The sequence below is a fragment of the Phocoena phocoena genome, chromosome X, assembly GCF_963924675.1.
Source record: "Phocoena phocoena chromosome X, mPhoPho1.1, whole genome shotgun sequence".
NCBI classification, from domain to species: domain Eukaryota; kingdom Metazoa; phylum Chordata; class Mammalia; order Artiodactyla; family Phocoenidae; genus Phocoena; species Phocoena phocoena.
The window spans coordinates 39,182,206-39,200,958 of NC_089240.1; the positions used below are offsets into that span (position 1 = coordinate 39,182,206).

The window sequence follows — 18,753 nt, forward strand, 5'->3', positions numbered from 1 at the left end:
ATCCTCCTGATGGGTTCAAGGCGGGTGATTTTTTTTTTTAATTCCCACTTTGAATAGTGGGTTTGTTTTTTGTTTTTTGTTTTCTGTTTTTTTCAGTCAGCAGTAATAAACATTTTCATTGTGAACACTGATATCTTAACACTGGTACCAACTGTACCAAAACATAATTCATGTAGCCTTCAGCTTTTCAATGGGTAGTGTTCCAAAAGTTTATGAGTAACTTATTTGAAATAGAAAACATTTTCTATTTACTCCATAATGAAACTATAATGAAACTATTCCTTCCTGATCTCCACTTTTCCTCATTGTCTTTGGAAACCTCATTTGTTAAAAACAATTTAGTCAGAATTGAGAAAACAAAAAGCAGACAAAAAAACGAACAGAAGAACAATTCAGTCCCTGGGCAATCTAACCTCCCCCATTGGCTACAACTAATCCCAACACAATGGAGCCCACTCACCCCACGTTTGCACACTTAAAATGCTGTAAGTGACCTTTCAAAGTACTGAGGTAATCAATTGCTGATGAGAAAAGTGTGGCAAAGTTGATGCTGCATGAACTAGCTTGTTGGAGTGTAAACAGGTAGAAGGTTTTGTAATGTGTATCCACAATTTTAAAGATGCCACTTCAATAATCCCACTAAAGATCAGTGCCGAAAACTATTTAAAGTGTTCTTATGCATAAAGATACTCATTGCAGGGTTGTTGTTTTGTTTTTCATAATGAAAAGGAATAGAAACAATAGGGAAAATGGAAAGTATCCAACAGTAGATGAATAGTTATGGAAATTTTGGAATGTTATGTTTAAAAAGACTGTAATAACAGGAAAGTGCTTAAATGAAAAAACTGTTTACCAAATTGTATTTACAGTTTTATTGCAAGTGATTTATTCAATTTCTGCTAAAAAAAAGCATTAAGACTTGATAAACTGGAATGGATTATGTTGCAGAACTGGAATGGATTATGTTGCAGACTTGATTCTAGCCTGCTGGCTGTTACTGAACACAAGTTCGTGTGCCCAACGCACAGTGAGGCCAAACAAACCAAAACATCAGAGTCTGGAGCAGAGAAAGGTTTATTGCAGGGCCAAGCAAGGAGAACAGGTGGCTTGTGCTCAAAACCCCCAAACTCCCCAATGGTCTTAGGGGAGAGGTTTTTATAGGCAAAAGTTACCTGAAGTTACCATCCTCCACCTGGGTGGGGGCATTAGTTCCTGCAGAACTCAAAGGTATTTTTATGTATATTCCTTGAGGAGGAGCCAGGACCCTGCCCCAAGTCTGCACTAGTGTTTCTTGACCGCTCCTCCCTTGTTTCTACATCCCCTTCCTTCGCTAATTAGCGAACTGTTTGAATCTGCCCTTTGGAACTCAGGGAAGGTCAAGGAGGCTGAACGAAGCCTATTTCCTACAAACAAGAAATGGGGGACATGGAAAGGATTTGTACCAGGGAGGGCCCCACAGGGTCCTGCTTGGTTTCAGAACTAAATGGTTTATAAGGTATTGTTGCTGAACCAAACTTGGGTCTGCTCACCTGCACACAGTAAAGCCAATCGACTGACACCAGGTTGTGGTTGTAACAGGGAAGAGCAAAATCTGACTCCATATTGGATCTGTTTCTTTTACTTTGACCTTTGCTTTCCATTGCTTTTGTTCTATCTATAGCTATTGGCATATGTAATGGCCTTCCTCAGGAAACCCTGCCCCTCTGCCTGAATGTTAAACTAAAGTGCCTTTGTTCAGCTCACAGGGAAGTACCCTGACCCTGCCCACCTGTGAATGGCTGCAGAAAAGAAGAAATTAACATATCCCCTCCCTGTGGCTGGCCAAAACCAGGAGATATTTTGCAAGACTTATGGCCTTTTTACTTTACTTCCTCACCTCCTCCCCTCTCTGTTCTATAAAAGAAACTAGCATCCAGACACTGATAAGACACTGTAGGACACTAGTCTGCCATCTTGGTCTGCCGGCTTTTGGAATAAAGTCACTACTCTTTGCCTCAACACCTTGTCTCCCGATTTATTGGCCTGTCACGCGGTGAGCAGAGCGAACTTGGACTTGGTAACATGGTGAAGGAAAGTGCAGCATTTATTGTAAGGTGCCATACAAGTAGTCCAAGACAGCTAATGCTCAAAAAGCCCAAACTCCCCAATGGGTCTCAGCAAAGCATTTTTAAAGGCAAGGTGAGGGAGGAGGAGTCCCAGGGTAAGTGATCAGCTCGTGCAAAGTTCTCTGATTGGTTGATGGTGAGGTAACAGGGGTGAACATTATCAATCCTTAGGCACCAGTAGGTCTGGGGACTACATGCTCATGGTCATCAAGTAGTTAATTTGTTCCATTTTGTGGGGGTTTTGCATCTGTAAAACAACTCCAGAAATGTGCAGCAGATACTATTATCTAGGTACTTCAGACAGGAGCTAAAGCAGAGGATGTGGGGGAGGGGTCTGTCCTGGGAAGACACCATAGGGGCCTGCTTGGTCACAGTAGTGATAAAAGAGTACTGGTTAGAAAAATAAGCAAAGATAGCCAGGAAAACGCTAAAAGGAAGAGCAATGAGAGAGGACTAGCCTGACCACACATGAAAACGTAATTTTTTTAAAGTTACTAATTAAAACAGTGTGATACTGGTGTATGAGCAGACAGACACACTAAAAGACTGAAATAGAAAGTCCAGAAATAAATACAATATATACCAGGGAATTCCCTGGCAGTCCAGTAGTTAGGACTTGGCACTTTCACTGCCAGGGCCCAGGTGCAATCCCTGGTCAGGGAACTAAGATCCTGCAAGCCGTGTGGCACGGCCAAAAAAAAAAACCCCAAAACAAAAACAATATATACCAGAGCTGATACAATAAAGGTGGAATCTCAAGTAGTCAGGTAAATGTGAACTTTATTTTAAAAACTGCTGTTGGAACAACTAAGGCTGATATCTGACATCTGGCAAAACATACAGCTAAATCCATTCCTCACAACATGTACCTGGATGAACTCCAAATGGCTCAAATACCTAGATGTAGAAATTAAAATAATAAAACTAATTGAAGAAAACTGGACAAATTCCTTTATAACTTTGCAGCAGGGATGACCTTTTATAAATGACTCAAAAATTGATAAATTTGGGCTTCCCTGGTGGCGCAGTGGTTGAGAGTCCGCCTGCCGATGCAGGAGACATGGGTTCGTGCCCTGGTCCAGGAAGATCCCACATGCCGCGGAACAGGTGGGCCCATGAACCATGGCCGCTGAGCCTGTGCGTCCGGAGCCTGTGCTCCACAACGGAAGAGGCCACAACAGTGACAGGCCCGCATACCGGAAAAAAAAAAAAATGATAAATTTGACTATATAAAAGTTAAAACTTAAGCATAAAAAAATAAGCAAAATCAAAAGACAAACTGCAAACAGAATAATGTTTGCAATTCTTATCGAAGGCAAAGGACTAACCTCCCTAATGTATAAAAGCTCCTTTAAAAGGGAATTTATAAAAGACCAACCACACCAATAGAACAGCAACAGACACATACACAATTCACAGAAAAAAGAACTACAAATGGCCCTAAAACACACAAAATACTCTCAACAACAATTATAATAATTGGACAGTATAATTCTCACTTAACAGATTAATTAAAATTCGTAAGTATTACAACAGACTTGATATGTTCATGTGATGCATTCACTTGTGTGTATAAACTTATTCACTGTAGCACTGTCTGAAATAGCAAAAGACTTAAAACAACCCATGTGTCCAGCCTTATTGGACTGCTTAATAAACCATAGTATATCTGCATAACCACAGCTGTAGTAAATAAAAAAATAAGAACAAAGAATTTATCTATGTCCTGACTTCGAAAGTTCCCTAGGATATATTGTTAAAAGTAAAATAGCAAGTTGCAGAAAAATGTGCTACTTTTTTTTTTAAAAAACAGCTTTATTGAGATATAATTCATATATTGTATAATTTACCCATTTAAAGTGTACAATTCAGTGTCTTTTAGTATATTACACTATTAATTTTTTAAATTGTAGTAAATATATGCATATATAATTAAAATTTCCATTTAGCCATCTTAAGAATATAATTCAATGGCATTAATTACATTCACAAGGTTGTACAACCATCACCACTATGTATTTTTTTTAACATCTTTATTGGAGTATATATAATTGCTTTATAATGTTGTGTTACTTTCTGCTGTATAACAAAGTGAATCAGCTATACATATACACATATCCCCATATCCCCTCCCTCTTGTGCCTCCCTCCCACCCTCCCTATCCCACCCCTCTAGGTGGTCACAAAGCACTGAGCTGATCTCCTTGTGCTATATGGCTGCTTCCCACTAGCTATCTATTTTACATTTGGTAGTGTACATATGTCAATGCTACTCTCTCACTTTGTCCCAGCTTACCATTCCCCCTCCCTGTGTCCTCAAGTCCATTCTCTATGTCTGTGTCTTTATTTCTGTCCTGCCCCTAGGTTCATCAGAACCATCTTTTTTTTTAGATTCCGTATATATGTGTTAGCATATGGTATTTGTTTTTCTCTTTCTGACTTACTTCACTCTGTATGACAGACTCTAAGTCCATCCACCTCACTGCAAATAACTCAATTTCATTTCTTTTCATGGCTGAGTAATATTCCATTGTATATATATACCACTTCTTTATCCATTCATCTGTCCATGGACACTTAGGTTGCTTCCATGTCCTGGCTATTGTAAATCACCACTATCTATTTCCAAAACTTTTTCATCACCCCAAACAGAAACTCTGTAATCATCAAACAATAATTTCTCATTCCTCCTCCAGTCCCTGGTTACCTCTATTCTATTTTCTGTCTCTATGAATTTGCCTATTCTAGGTACCTCATAAGTGGAGTCATATAATATTTGACCTTTTGTATCTGGTTTATTTCACTTAGCAAAGTGTTTTCTATGTTTATCCATGTTGTAGCATATATCAGAACTTCATTTCTTTGCATAGCTGAATAATATTCCATTGTATGGATATACTTGACTTCTCCTCTCAAGCTATAAAGGTCCTAGATGTCACCTTCTTCCAAGATAAGGCTGTTTCTTATACATAGAAAATCTGTTGTTTAGTGTAGCCACCTTGGTTTTTTTTTAATTTTTAAAAAATTAATTTTATTATATTTTTTATTTTTGGCTGCATTGGGTCTTCATTGCTGTGCACAGGCTTTCTCTAGTTGTGGTGAGCGGGGGCTACTCTTTGTTGTGGTGCACAGACTTCTCATTGCGGTGGCTTCTCTTGTTGCAGAGCAAGGCTCCAGGCATGCGGGCTTCAGTAGTTGTGACACTTGGGCTCAGTAGTTGTGGCCCGTGGGCTCTAGAGCACAGGCTCAGTAGTTGTGGCGCATGGGCTTAGTTGCTCCGTGGCATGTGGGATCTTCCCAGACCAGTGATGGAACCTGTGTCCCCTGCATTGACAGGTGGATTCTTAAGCACTGTGCCACCAGGGAAGTCCCTGTAGCCACCTTTATTAATTGATTATTTTGGCTAGATTTTCTGGATAACTTGCTGCAGCTTCTACATCAGAGTTGGTTTTTCACCTTGCAATTTTATGTAATGGAGATGGTTTCATTCCTTAAACTTCATGAACCAACCTCTGCTAGCTTCAAACTTTTCTTCTGCAGCTTCTTCACCCCCTGTCAGCTTTGTAGAATTGAAGAGAGTTAGGGCCTTGCTCTGGTTTAGGCTTTAGCTTGAGGGAATGTTGTGGCTGGTTTTATCTTCTATACAGACCACTGAAGCTTTCTCCATATCAGCAATAAGGCTGTTTAGCTTTCTTATCATTCGTATATTCACTGGAGTAGCACTTCTAATTTCCTTCAAGAACTTTTCATGTGTATTCACAACTTGGCTAACTGTCTGGTGCAAGAGGCCTACCTTTTGGCGTATCTCATGCCTTCCTCACTAAGCTTAATCATTTCTAGCTTTTGATTTAAAGTGAGAGTCGTGGGACTCTTCATTTCACTTAAACACTTAGAGGCCATTGTAGGGTTATTAATTGTCCCTATTTCAATATTGTTGTATCTCAGTTAATAGGGAGGCGCAAGATGAGGGAGAGAGATGGGGGAATGGCTGGTTGATGGAACAGTCAGAACACACACAATTATAGATTAAGTTCATCATTGATTTGTGGCTCCCCAAAGCAGTTGCAATACTAACATCAAAGATCACTGTTCACAGATCACCATAACAAACATAATAATAATGAAAAAGTTTGAAATATTGTGAGAATTATCAAAATGTGACATGGAGACATGAAGTGAGCAAATGCTGTTAGAAAAATGGCACCAATAGACTTGCTTGAGGCAGGGTTGCCACAAATTTTCAATTTGTAAAAAAAAAGCAACAACTGAGAAGCACAATTAAGCAAAGCACAATAAAACAAGCTATGCCTGTATTTCTAGTAGTTTTAATTACATATACTAATTAGAATTCTTAACCCTTAGAAACCTTAATTGATAGTGAAAACTAAGTAAGCACTTGTGAACTATCTGTTACACCAGCATTCTCTATATTGGCAAATTTACAGATACATTTCATGATTTCTAGAAGCATGTTCTTCCTCATAGTAAATTTTTCAATGAGTTACAAAGCATGTTTACTGAAAAACCCAAATATCTTTCATTCCTTTGTAAAAAGCAAAAGTAGATAAACCTTTGTTCAGTAATTAATATTTCAATATTTAATCTTATTTGGAAATAATCTGTATACTCAATGAACATCCATCATTTAACTTAACTTAGTCTTGCTCTAAGGTTTCAAGTTGCCAAAAAGATTTTAGAAACTATTTTTAAGTAGACATACCATAAAACATAATTGTTGTAGAAAAGTTAATTTATAAACTTTTATCTTAATTACATTCATTTAATTCACTTGTTCTTAACAATTATGTTTAGATTACTCATAAAAATTTCATGAGACATTGAACAGATAACTATCATCTTAAGTTTTTTTGTTTCTTGCTAATGAATTCTCTAACAGGGATAACACGAACTTATTTTACTAGTGAACTTGGGTAGAATAAAAGTTCTGTGTCTGCATTATATTAAATGCTGATAACTCTGAAGACATGCCTATTTTAATCAAATCAACAAACTTAAACCAGCTTTTATTTACTTAAGATTGTCCCAGATCACATGAACTTGAAAAACATTTAGGTTAGTTTCTATATTTTTGAGAGTTTTAGGCGTACTTAATTTATATAAGTATTCCTTTTTCTTTAAGCCAATTAAATAAAGTTCACAAATTAATTTTGGCAGTACCATCCAGAGGTGGAAAAATCACACATCTATAACATATCTGTCCATCTATCTATCTATCTATCTGTCTATGTATCTACCTATCTGACATACAGAAACAAAAAGACAGATGCAAACAGAGATACTATAGCTTTTGCTGTAAAATTTTAGCCATTAGACACGTACAACAATGCAAAACTCACTAGTTTATAAAAGAACAGTTGGGTCCGAATTGTGTTTTTGGCAGATGGCATAAGTTAAAGTTACCTGCTCAGATGGCTAAAGTTTTTTACTAATATTAATGGAGAAGACATTTAAGATTTTCATTCCCTGGTATCCAAATAGCCCCTCTTTTTTTCTTTTCTTTTCTTTCTTTTTTTTTTCTTTCCACTTCTTATAAGAATTACCTCCCTGTAGTTGGCATTTCCAAGAGATGGCTCTGGGTTCCTAGAGAAGACAAGGTAGAATATTTACATCTCAAAGGCACAGAAGAAGGATGTAACTTTCTCCAAGAAGGATTTTGTTTCCTTAGTCCACATCTTTTATGATATCTACAAGCCTTTTGAGATGAATAGGGGAGGTTTTGGGTTTGGTAAAAAGGATAGATGGGCTTTAAATTGCTTTTAGAGCTGCATTTCTGTTCTTATACTCAATTAGTAAGACAATAAGAGTTGTTTTTAATTCCTCAAAGAATTGGGTTGCAATCTGAGTGATATAAGGGGCTGATCCAACTACATTGTCTTCAATTTGCTTCTTTACATCAGGGAGATTTCCAACTAAGATGGAAATCAAAAGATTCCTATCAGGGACTTCCGTGGTGGTGCAGTGGTTAAGTATCTTCCTGCCAATGCAGGGGACATGGGTTTGATCCCTGGTCCAGGAAGTTCCCACATGCTGCAGAGCAACTAAGCCTGTGTGCCACAACTACTAAGCCTGTGCTCTAGAGCTCACGAGCCACAACTACTGAGCCCACATGCCACAACTACTGAAGCCTGAACACCCTAGGGCCCGTGTGCCATAACTACTGAGCTCACATGCTGCACCTACTGAAGCCCACATGCCTAGAGCTCGTGCCTAGAGAAGCCACCCCAATAAGAAGCTCACAAACCACAACGAAGAGTAGCCCCTGCTTGCCGCAACTACAGAAAGCCCGCATGCAGCAACAAAGACAAAAAAAAAGATTCCTGTCTTAATCAACCAGTATGTAATTTTCTGGTCTACCTATCTTAGGGTGGAAGGTCTAAAAAAACAGTTCCTATCAAACTCTGAATATCAGCTTCCAATATGGCCAACTTCTGACCATAGAGCTAGTTAAAAAAATTCTATCAAACATCTTATCACTTTCAGTCAGGACAAACAGTAAATATCCCTGGAAGTGTTGAACAACTTTTTTTTTTCCTTTTTCTTTTAAACCAAAGGCATATCTATCAAATGACTCAAAACCAAAACCAATTAGCCCTTTATGACTTACCCATGGATGCAAGAGGTGTCCCCACCCCATAGAGAGCGCAAAAGATACTATCCCCCCAAGATCTAGGGTCATGCCCAAAGACAACCAAAAGAAAGATACAGACAATTCCCCTGAGAGCTGGCAAGTCAGTAACATGCTAGCTGCAAATGGGGTGCAACCCACATTCTGTCTGGCCATATTTTCAGTGCCCCCAACCTGACAGCTGAGCCACCTGCATATGCAGAACCCAAAATCTCCATGCCCTGAGCAGGCAGAAAGCCAAGCCAAGTTCTCAGAACATACAATGAGAAAAACAGGAGAACAGTGGCTGTCCCTGGGAGGGAAAAGCTCAATAACTAATAGGTACCCCAAAACCAAATTTTAACCAGCATCACAATCCAAAGAACTAAGTCTTACAAATGCTTTCCTCCTGCTAATCTGAATTTGGAGAGGAAGGGACAACATGAAATTTTTACCTTTCTCTCTAGACTGGGAACTACAGACAGAGAGCTGACTTTGGTGAGAATTCTTACCCTTCACTGGCTTCTTCCAGTTTTCCAGCATTCCATCTGCAGGCTCTGAAGCAAGTAGTGTATCTCAGTGGGTCCCATCTGTGTTGCCAAAACTGTGGGGGGAGGGGCAGGATAATTTTTCTCTAGCACTCTAGGTTCTTGTGTGAGACCCCATGTAATAAAAAGATTAACAGGAGAAAAAGGGAAGTTTAATAAGATGTATATACCTCATGTACACATGGGAGATACCCAGGAAAACTGAGTAAAATCCCCCCAAATGGCCTAAGCCATCACCTTAAATACCATCTCCAGCTAAAGACAAAGGAAAGATGTTGTGGACTGCGGAGGTCAGTTATAGGAAGTTATCAGGAGAAGCACAGTAAACAAGGGGAAGTTTGTTATGCAGATTCAAGTCAGGTGCCTGCTCCACTGAGTTTCTTGTGATTTAGAGTCATCCTTCTCTTTTAGGTACAGAGAGGAAGATACCCCTACAAATGGAGATTTCCCTTATAAATGTAAATTTCCCTTAAAAAAGGGTAAATTCTACTCTGCTTTCAGAGCTTCTCCTGTGTCTGCAGCCTCTCAAAAATAACCAGATGAAAATAATCTTTAGGCCTAAGAGGCATATTTTGAAGAGGCATATTCTGCTATTCTTCAACACTAATAAAAGCTGTTGAGGATGAGGAACAGGGTAGGTAGATATGGGAAGTAAGACTTCTCATTAGGTATAACTTTTTATATTGTTTTTAATGTTTGACCATTTTAAATTTATTGCCAAAGCAAAAAATTCAAGTCTTATGATGTTCTAAATTTACTTACAGCAAGAGACCCATTAATAAGGTAGAAACCTACATATGTGGAAGGGTGAAGGGACAAAGTAGACATGACTAATAAGTTATCCACTCTGCAGTTAGTGAACTATTTCTATAAGTCCAAATTGAGTAAAAATAATTTAGTTACTTAATTCATTCTTTCAAACCATGTTTATTAAGTTTTTCCTTTATGCAAAGGACAGGAATGTCAAATTATGCTGATTATTTTTTACCTCTAATGTTTATATTAAAATAATGATAGTTGTAAATAGCACACAGCATCACTAATAATATTATTAGAAAAAAATTCAACCAAGTAAATTTGAAGATCTAATTGGTCTTATTTAATGATTCATCCCACTTAGCAACTAGAAATACACTCAGAGGGGTTGTACAAAATGGGAGGTTTTTATAGGAAGAAAGGTGGGGCAAGGGAGCTATTAGCAAAAGAAAAGAAATGGTTATTTTTAGGGCAAGACCTCACCTTTTGGGGAAAAGGGAATTGCAAGGGTTTTATCATGCAGATTGCCTCTTCTTCCTCTGGGGGATGGAGAGGGCCCAGCTGGTAGATTACCTCATTGGTGCTGACCAGAAAATTACATACTGGTTGATTAAGATTACATTTGTGGTGAAGGTGGAAATGACAATTAGTTTAGGTATTAAATCTAGGTTTGGTTTCATGGGCTTTAGTACAAGTGATGCCATTTTGGACCTATGGTTTTTCTCTTTAACAATGCTATCTCTCTCTCTTTTTCAAATTACAGTATCCCGGGATATAAAATAAAATAATCTCCATAGGAGAACAGTGGTTGAAGAAAGTCAATTGCACGAGGAAATAAATGAAATAAAAAATAAAGCCAAATTTCCCTGGTTCTGTCTGGAGTAGATAGCCTTGCTGGAGAAATTAAACTCACACTGTCTCATACCTCCTTCCAAAAATGTTGGGTTTTAATGGCCCAGGAGCAGGAAAAGGAGACTGGGAAGCCCTTTTATTGTAACCAGAAAGGCCGAGAGCAAGAGAGAAATCATTCATTTTTCAAAGAAAAACACAGAAGAAGACAAGGTTCATAATAATGTCACCCAATCATTTAACAAAAGGAAAATGAAAGCAACAGTCTTCTCAGATCAGTAAACACGCTATTGTTAAAGAGTATAAAGAAGAGAACATTTTTCACATGAGTCAGAGATGGTGGAGTAAGGAAATAACTCTCAATCAGATAGAATCCTTAAAGTCACAGACAAAATTTGCTGCAGCACCTGGCTAATCAGAGGCTATACAAAGCTTGTTTGTCGGTCCCGGGAAAACTCCGTCTGTGGCTTATCTTTTCTGGCTAGTTTCTCTATAACTCAACACACTTCCTCAGGGAACTAAAAGCAAGCATGTGACCAGCACAGTCAGCCCTGAGTATATCAGGAGACAGGAAAGCTGCCAACAGCCCCATTCCCTGATGTCAGTCTTCCTGCCCCTAAGCAGATTTCAAAATAACATTTCTCACTCCAGAATATCTAGTGCATTCTGACAGTTCATGGAGTGGTGGAAGTGGGTCTGTTCTTTGAGGGTGTTTTGAGAGTACATCTCTTGCACTGAGTTTTGAGACCCTACATTCAATGGAGAAACATCCAGAACATCAGACCATTAAAAACAAACATACAAGACAAAACAAAAAAAGACCAGCCTTTTCAGCAATCTGCTATGCTATAATCACCTGGCTGTGTCTCCAGGGCTAGGAGCTAAATGGGATCATACCCCACCCGGGGCAGGCAGCCAATTCATTTCCTCTGGATTTGAACCCTTCCCCAAATTAGAGCACGCATGCATGTGTGTGTGTGTGTGTGTGTGTGTGTGTGTGTGTGTGTGTGTTTAAGCCATTGTCATCTGCACTGGGAAAACTAAGTATTAAGAAGGAAGTTTGTCTAAAGACCGATATAAACTCAGAGTCTTTGTTTCACCTATAGTTGGATCCAGATACTCCACAAATGGAGGTGGGAGAAGGTGGGAGGGTGGGAGGGTGGGAGGGTGGGAGGGTGGGAGGGTGGGAGGAGGAAGTTGAACTGTGCAGGTTTAGTCTCTCAGTTGAAAAGTCATATTGGAGGAAATGCAGATCCCTCAATTCTATAAGGTGCAGTTAGTAGAGTTCATTTCTATCTTCTCATACTCATAATTATTCTAGCATTAGATGAATTTTGAAAATCGTTGCAAGCATTAAAAAATATCTAACTTCGTGCCATTATGCTTTACTTTCTTATAACAAGGTAGTTAGCAGCTTGTTTTTTAACAGATACTCTACTTTCGTGGTGGGGCAGATTTGTTTCTTTTTGCATAAAAAAGATTTCAAATGTTGACATGCAAGGTATCATTCTTGTTATCACTGAAAAATGAAAAAGATAAACATACCAATCTTCTGATTTTAAAAAGCTATTTTAAAGCAATTTGAGAGTTGTTTTAAAACCATTTTGAAGCTATTGTATAGGATTTAAATGACTGGATGAAATGAGATTTTTATCTTATTTATGATTTTCTCTATTTTCCAAATTTTCTATGACATTTAAAAAAAATTTAAAGCAAAGTTCATGTTCCTATAATTTAACAGTTATACAAGGTTTGTTGCAAAGAACAGCAATTCCCCGGTCCCACAAGCCCGTATCTCCAGAGGCAACAATTTTCAACTCTTTTAACTGACTGTATTTACCCCGATATTTCCAAATATTCTTGATTTTGTAGTTTCAGGCCCTACCTATTGACTTCCCTCTATAGTAAAAGAGGATTTACCTCTTTCATACAGGCATGACTCCCATTCCACTTATGGCCATTTTGTCAATATAGTCACATTGTCATTTTGGCTAGATCAATTAGGTATTTACATCCCTATGACTATATAAGTCCTGCTGACCACTGAACATGTGGTTTTGTATACAGAAGATTATATTTTTTGCTTTACAATTTGAAGGAAAAAAAATAATTTACACTGGCCACTTTGGAAATGTAGGTCATTCATCTGTATACTGTGTTACTCAAAGACTGGGAATTTGAGAGAGCTTTTTGTCTGACCATCCATCCGGCACATTGCTGGCACTCAGTACATAGCTGTAGAATGAATGATTAAACACAGGCCTTCAAGTGACAAGTTCAGTCTGTTCAAGACACTGATTATTTGACCAAGGTACACTATGTGAACACGCCATTTGAAATCATCGAAATGGTCTTTACTGACATTATAGCTGTGTCAAAGACTTTTTTTGTTGTAATCACATTCCTTGTTTCCCAAACTCATGTGGGCAACTTTCCCTTCACCAGAGAGCATATTTCAGTATGGAAAAGCAGGCTTCTAGTTTTTTACATACTGCTCATTTCTTCCCACATGGTGCCAAAAAACCACGTGATTTAATCACACACAGAGCTTTTGATTTTCTTGCAATGCAGCCGAACTCTGGTAGTTTGGTTGTTTCCCACGGATTATTTTCTATAAATACAGGAGGGTGTGGATTGGCATCAGGTTGAACCTGCTCCAGGTACAACCCTCCCACTTTGCTAGGCTACATCGTGGCTCATCAAATAACCACTAGTGAACAAAACCTCTCTCCTCCTATAGTATGACTTATCAGTTAGAACCCGAGCAAGCTGTCAGGCAGCCCTTCCTCTTCCTATATGTGCTGCATATTTGCTAAGCACTGAGTCATACTTGACACTTCAGTGGTTTCACCTCACTGTAAAGCAAAATACCAACCTAGTACGTGATATTATTCTTACCAGTAGTGAATCTGCTTTTTCTTCGAGCAACATATGTATCATCAATTTTGAACTGGCTTTTATAAGCTTCCAGAAGTAATGTGATTTACGTGTGTGTTGGTCACAAGAAGGGCAACTTTGAATTGTGCCTCTTTAGGTTGGTCTTTTCTCTATCTTGAGGTATAAAATTCATAATTTATGTAATGGGAAGCATTATTTTATGCTTTCCTTGAAGAAACACAATAAATTTACCAGGGAGGTCACTCTGATTTGAAAAATGACAAGAGTTTCAATGTCTTCATCCCACTATTTAACAAAGTTACATAATAGACTGTCCTGGGGAGGTTTAAACAGATCACAGGTCCAATAAAATCCAATTTTCAGATACTGCTCATTATAGTTCCAAATCAAACTTTTCTTTTTCAACTACTTGTCAGAAATCATCACTAACAGATTCACTTGTACTGGCCTTTACAGACTCACAGTAAAAATTAAATTGGAGTTTGTTGATTATATTTATGACATTATTTTAAGTTGGAGCATTTATATCACTATTTTCATTGAACCACTTGTGAGTCATTGACCCATTTATATGAATTGTGGATCAATAAAACAGTAACTATGAAAAAATGCAAAATTTACAAACGTACTCAATAGCTTGGAAACAATGCGAGATAATATTAGCCAAGCCTGAAAATGCTGTTAACGTAATGTCAGCAGTGATGAACCAGCTAAAATGGTACTTGCAGAATATGTTTATCCAAAGATATACAACTTCAGAAACTGAAAGGAAGCATGCCTGAAGCCAGATTTAGGGACTGGGTCCACGCCACTGGTTAGTGGGAGAATGAGCTACCCGCTCCTTGTGTTAAGGTCTAGCTTTTCCCCACTGCCTCATCTAACAGCCTTTCATCACAATGTTAACAACTGTCAAGCCAACAGCGTACCTTAAACATTGCTGAAAAGTTAACCTTTTGGAAGGATCTGCTCAGACATCTTCCCTACTCACCACTCTTCCATCTCCCACCTATACTAAAAAGGCAATGCTCATTAAGAAAATGCAGTTGACTGGAGATCATCATACTAAGTGAAGTAAGTCAGACAAAGACAAATATCATATGATATCACTTATTTGTGAAATCTAAAAGAAATGATACAAATGAACTTATTTACAAAACAGAAAGAGACTCACAGACATAGTAAACAAGCTTATGGTTACCAAAGGGGAAAGGTGGGAGGGAGGGACAAATTAGGAATTTGGGAGTAACATATACACACTACTATATATAAAATAAACAACAGGGACCTACTGTATAGCACAGGGAACGATACTCAATATTTTGCAATAAACTATAACGGAAAAGAATCTGAAAAAGAACGGATATATGTATGTATCACTGAATCACTTTGCTCTACACCTGAAACTAACACAACATTGTAAATCAACTATACTTCAATAAAAAATAAATTAAAAAAAAAAAGAAAGAAAATGCAGTTGACCCTTGAACAACACCAGTTGGAACTGCATGGATCCACTTATAGGGTGACATTTTTCAATGGTAAACACTACAGTACTACACTGTCTGTGGTTGGTTGAATCCCTAGATGTGGAGGAACCTTGGATATGGAGGGCCAACTATAAATTGTATGAGGGTTAACCCCTGCTGTTGTTCAAGGGTCACCTGTGATAGGATCACTGTGAAAATAACAATTAACTTTACATTTCAAATTTGATGAAAGTGGATGAACAAAATTGTTTCAGGACTTTTTCCTCTGAAGCCCACCTCCCCATCCACAGACCCACTCCGCCCTCCCTCCTCACCCCGTTGTTCCACAGGGATCTTCAGTGGCCTACAATGCACAGCTTTAGAAGCATTGCACTATAGTGCTTTAGTTTTTACTTTTCTCATTTTCCTTTTCTTCTTTCTTTTCCCTAAGTTAAGGTAGACAATAAGGATCATAATGAGATATGTGAAGAGACTGTTAGAAGATTTAGGAAGGTCCTCTTTGAGGGAAAAGAGGAAGTTAGTGAGCAGCATGTCAAGGGATTATGGAGCTGACAGGAAGGATGCTTATAGAGGATGCCCTCTATCTATTTCCCAATCACAAGTGATAGAAGGACCTCAGAGGTAACTCAGTTCCATCTCATTTTACAGACGAAGAGCCCAGTTTCTGAGGATTTTTTAAAGTCATGTGATAAATGTCGTAGATTGTTACATTAATGGCCCCCAATGAATCACATCTTCTCCTGGTATCCAGGTTCTAGTATAGTCTCCTCCCGCACTTACTATGGGTTTGATCAGGTGACTTGCTTCAATCAATTGGACATTAGCAAATGTGACACAAGCAGAGGTTTGATCAGCCTTCATGGACTGGGGCATGCTTTCTTGGAACCCTGATACCCCTGTGCTGAATCATCATGCTGTGAAGAAGCTAGGATGAAAGGCCACATGGAGGTGAGTCCAGGGGCTCTCGCCCACAGCCCACAGCAAGGACCTGACATGTAAATGAGGCCATCTTGGACACGGCAGCCCCAGTTGAGCCTTTAGTTGACGGCAACAGCATGAGTGACTCGGGACATATCAACGGAAGCGCTGACCGGCTAACCCACTGAATCAGGAGCAATAATACATCATTATTGTCTTAATCCTGTAAATTTTGGGCACTTTGCTTCCCCGTGATAGATAGCTGACACAGTGAGTTACTGGCATAGTGAAGACAAGACCCAAAGCCACTTCAGAGAACATAAACTCAGAATTCAGACAAATTTGCGTTCAACCCTAGTTCATTCACTTACTAGCTAGATGACCTTGGGTAAGTTTCGGAAATTTTCTGAAGCCTCAGTTGTTTCTTCCATAAAATGGGAATAATTATAACTACCTGAAGGCATTTTCATGAGGATTAAAAGCATTTACCAGCTTACATGTGTAGGGGAGGGGAAAAAAGTTTAGTGATTAGTAACTCAAAGGGATAACTATAGCATCTTAACAAAGAACAATTAATATGTAGAGAAGGGACAAGACAAAGGAAAAGAGTTTTAAGCTTCCAAGGGCAGCAGACTGTGGGAAGGTAAATATATAGGGGAAACTAATGGAAGATAAAGCAGAGAGCTTTTTTTCCCAGGCATCTGATGTTTCTCAATTGCCTTCAGCTCAAAATTATCCCTATGCCAAAATGGCATATTTTGGGGTGGCATACTGTGATCCCCTACACGTGTATTAGGCTTAGAACAGTGCCTGGCACATAGTAAGTATCCAATTCACATCTGTGAGTACTACTATTGGAGTATTAGTATTAGTAATCACCCTTGTAAGGTACATGGCACATAAATAATAAATACATGGTGGCTATCATTACATCTCTTCTGAACTTTTTCTGTACTCTTCTTGTTTCTATCTCTTGTGCAACTGTTATCATTATGTTGCCATTTGTTATGTACATCCTCTCCTTGCTAGCTTATAAATTTCTTCAGGGCAGGCTGTGTCTCACTCACCTTTGTGTAGACCCTCCATATTGATGTGTTAAATGACTAGGTGCTTGTAAAATAGGCCATTGATCATAACATTACAGTTTCTGTGGCGAAACACTATTATACTGTGAGCAAATATGTTTTAATAGCAGCCTTCCCTACAAGAGAATACAATAGGATCTGGCCTTCTTCTAATGCAATACAAAATACGCACTTAATTAAGTAGATGTTTACTGATATCACTAGCTGATCCAACCAACAATCGTCTTCCTTCATCAGAGAAGTATAAATTTATTAATTTTCCCTTTTTGTGGCAGTGGAGCTATATTCTAACTATAATGTGGTTTGATGCTTTCTATATTTCTGTCTAATCTAATTTCTATAAGAAATACTTCAAATATGGATAGGTAAAAATGTATTTCTTTCCTCTAAAAAAAATAAAGATTATACTAGCATACTAATGAAGATAAGTTGAAAAACGGTAGAATTTTAAATCAGAACCGACATTGTATGTCATGCTGTTTTGCTTCTAATGCAACAAGATGTTTTGTGCTTTCAACAAACGCAGACTGCATAGTGACAACAGATGTAGTAAACATAGAAAATACAAAGATACATTTTGTCATCATGAGTTTCAGACTGTAAACAAATTAAAAGACTCCTATATTTGGCTCATGAGAAGGCAATAGTAATACTTTGCTTATTAGGTTAAAGAATTTTATTCCTATCCAAAGGAAAAATGAATTTAAAACTCAAATGCAATGACAAAACTCATATAAACTTGATTCTACACTCTATGCGAGTACATGTAGAAATGTACACATAGCTATAACTACAACCGCAGCAGCTGCTGCAAGATCTGGGAGTCAAGAGACTGGAAAGAATTATAGAAACCCATCCAAAATAAAGGTTGCTTTACAGGGTCACCCACTGAAAGATGGTTTATTAACTCTACAGCAATTAAAACAAAAACAAAAGCAGAGATGGCCCCTGTCCTGAGGGGATTAGAGTCTGAAAAAATGTAAGCAGAGATGTCTCAGGTATTATTAATAAGTTGTGTCAAAAATTAAACTAAGGTGCTCACTTCGGCAGCACATATACTAAAATTGGAACGATACAGAGAAGATTAGCATGGCCCCTGCGCAAGGCTGACGCGCAAATTCGTGAAGTGTTCCATATTTTTGCACATATATACAATGGAATATTACCCAGCCATAAAAAGGAACGAAACTGAGTTATTTGTAGTGAGGTGGATGGACCTAGAGACTGTCATACAGAGTGAAATAAGTCAGAGTGAAGTAAGTGTGCTAACACATATATATGGAATCTAAAAAAAAAAAAGAAAGAAAGAAAGAAAATGGTCAGAAGAATCTAGGGGCAAGACGGGAATAAAGATGCAGACCTACTAGAGAATGGACTTGAGGATACGGGGAGGGGGAAGGGTAAGCTGGGACAAAGTGAGAGAGTGGCATGGACATATATACACTACCAAATGTAAAACAGATAGCTAGTGGGAAGCAGCCGC

The 18,753-nt window shown here is 38.3% G+C and overlaps 1 non-coding gene across 1 annotated transcript; it reads left to right on the forward strand.

Moving 5' to 3' along the window:
- The first annotated feature begins 18,304 nt into the window (after positions 1–18,304).
- On the forward strand, positions 18,305–18,411 carry LOC136143183 (U6 spliceosomal RNA). The gene has a single exon (XR_010657878.1). It is a non-coding gene; the product is annotated as a U6 spliceosomal RNA (small nuclear RNA).
- The last annotated feature ends 342 nt before the right edge of the window (positions 18,412–18,753 follow it).